We start from the raw sequence: 2,762 nt of genomic DNA on the forward strand, positions 1-2,762 counted from the left end.
TTCTTTTTTTCTTTTTTTAAATTCTGGGCCTACTTTAGCTCTGAGGCTCCAGCTGTTAGGCCTCTGCTGCTGAAAGTAGGTATCTGGTTTGTTTCGGTTCTATAATCGAAACAATGTATAAACTCCAGCTCTGAGATCCCGGCTGGCTGAAAGCATGTTTCTGGGGTTTTGTTTAGCTTCTATATTTGTTACAATGTTTCAAACTGCAAGCTCCGAGGCCGGCAGAGGCAGGCGGGGAACGTTGGAGTCCTCCATCACTGAAGCAAGAAAGCCTCATGTTCGCTTCAAGCTGCCTGGCTGCCGGACTCCATCTTGGCTGGCAGTTAATTTGCATATCACTCTGATTAGCCAATGGGACGGGTAGCGGAGGTATGGCTAATTACCATGTTTCTCTTTTATTAGATAGGATGATAGATGTTAACTAAATTTATTGCAGTAATTATTTTACAATACATATGTGTAAGTCAAACCATTATGCTATACACCTTAAACTTACACAGTGATGTGTGTCAATTATATCTCAATAAAATTGGGGGGTGGGATTTATCTCTGTTAAATTTCTGCATTGTCCTATCTGCCTTCAACCCCTATCAAGACCTAAAGCTAAAAGAGCTGCAGGTATTTCCTATTTGCTGGGTGTGGGTTTTCCAACCACTACTCCAAATCAAGTTAGCCTCTTGCTGCAGCAAAGCTACTGGCTTTCACAGCCAACACCACTGCGGGTACCCTCTTCAGGGTACACCGGATGCTTAAGGCCACTCTGAGTATGGGAATCTTACTCAGGGTGTCCAAGGACTTTACACAGTTGCAAGAGCAAGGCCACAATAATCTGCTTATGTACACTTCACAAGCGTGCCCTTCTATAGCCCAAAAGACTGAGGTCACTCTTTTGGAAAGAAGCCGCTCTTGTCTAAGTAGTGTAAAGTTGTTACTGACCCTCCGGCAGCTCAGGTGTGGCTGCTATGTAGAGCCTGAGGGCTGCTCCTATATCAGGTTAAACTGCTGTTATGTGAGGCTGCTGTAGGTACAGAGGCTGCTGCTGTTGTGTGAGAAAGATGTATTGTTACCTAGCCAGTGTGTGGCTACTATAAGGGACTTTGCTTTGAAGAACTGTTTTGTCTAATGGCCCCTTGTTAGCAATAGCTACATAGCCACTGGCTTTTACAATAAAGACTCTCTTATATACCCACAACTTCTCATGCCTTCTCTGTCTTCTGACACCACATATCCAAGGAGGTCCAGTCCCTGGCAAAGGGATAACTCAGACCCAACAATTGGTGTAGTGGAGCAGGATAAAGGAACTGAGTTCCTAACAACCACCCTAATAGGACAACAGCTCCAACAAATTAGGATGTAGAAGGAGGAAGCCCTAGGCCAGAACACCCATTCTTCAATTGAAGACTTCCATTGTTCAGCGATCCTTAACAAATATACAGTTTTCAATTTGCTGTTTGCTAAGCCCTATAGATTCTCATCACCCTGAAATAAGTGATTTTAAAAACTTTGTTCAGTTTCATAGCTGTGTTTTGAGGAGAGGACTTGTCAACCTCTTCACTTCTTTTTAGCTGAAGTCTATCTTAATATAATTTTATGTCTGAACTTAACATAATTTTAAAATATGTTCTTATTGACTTTAGAGAGAGAGGAAGCAAAAGGGAGAGAGAGATAAACATCAATGAGAGAGAAACATTGATCAGCTGCCTCCTGCATGCCCCCTACTGGGGATCGAGCCCACAACCCAGGCATGTGTCCTGGCAGGAGCCCAATGCACAGAATGGCTGTGGTGGTGCGCTGAGCTGGACAGGCACTGTGAATAAAGAGGAACAGTTTGTGATGACAACATTTGCAGTGTTTGTCAACGGGTAACAGGCGAAGAAACACTCTCCTTCCGCCATGTTTGTTTTGAGCTGAATATTGAGAGTACCAATCAAATCTCCTGCACACCATATCAGTAAGGGGCCATAAAGACTGCTTTGAAAAATACCATTTGATTGCAAGCCAGAATTGCCCTTGATCTAAGCTTTCAAAAAGTACTTATTGTGAAGTTGTTAACACCATTTTGAGTAAGAAGATAAACTGGATTGCATACTACACAGAAAAGATGGATGTGGATTCAGATTCTAAATGTTCTAAAACTCCCAGCATCACCTGTTTCATTTCAGGCATAAGCCAGATAGAAAGTTACTCCCACAGCTTGATTCCCAAGTACCAAAGTACTAAGCGAAGTGGATGGCTGGGAAGTGCGGTGGCCTCTTGGGCTGCACACAAAGAATATCAGAGCAGAGAAAAATGAGACTCTGGGCTTGCTAAGGTACAAGATTCAGGTGCCACTTCATGCCACAAAAGTTTATTGTTGCCTCATAGTCATGACCAGGCACAGAGAAAAGAAGAGACAATCCCTAACACACAGGCCCAGCATCCACATTATAGCAGGGAGTAAAGCAACTGACTGCAAAGTTCTGAGGGCAAAAACAGTGAGCGCTTGAAGAATTAGTTAACACACCAAGTGCAAGAAAAAGATTCTTGCCCTAGCTTGTTTTGCTCAGTGGATAGAGTGTCAGCCTGTGGACTGAAGGATCCCGGGTTCGATTCCAGTCAAGGGCACATGCCCAGGTTATGGGATGAATTCCCAGTAGGGAGTATGCAAGAGGCAGTCGATCAACGATTCTCTCTCATCATTGATGTTTGTATCTTTCTCTCCCTTTCCCTTCCTCTCTGAAATCAATTAAAAAAATTTTTTTTAAAGAAAAAGATTATTTGGC

The 2,762-nt window shown here is 43.2% G+C and overlaps 1 pseudogene; it reads left to right on the forward strand.

The window, feature by feature from the left end:
• Positions 1-2,440, forward strand: part of LOC102768899 — a 27,695-nt pseudogene extending 25,255 nt beyond the window's left edge.
• The last annotated feature ends 322 nt before the right edge of the window (positions 2,441-2,762 follow it).

Source organism: Myotis davidii, unplaced genomic scaffold (genome assembly GCF_000327345.1).
Source record: "Myotis davidii unplaced genomic scaffold, ASM32734v1 scaffold176, whole genome shotgun sequence".
NCBI lineage: Eukaryota > Metazoa > Chordata > Mammalia > Chiroptera > Vespertilionidae > Myotis > Myotis davidii.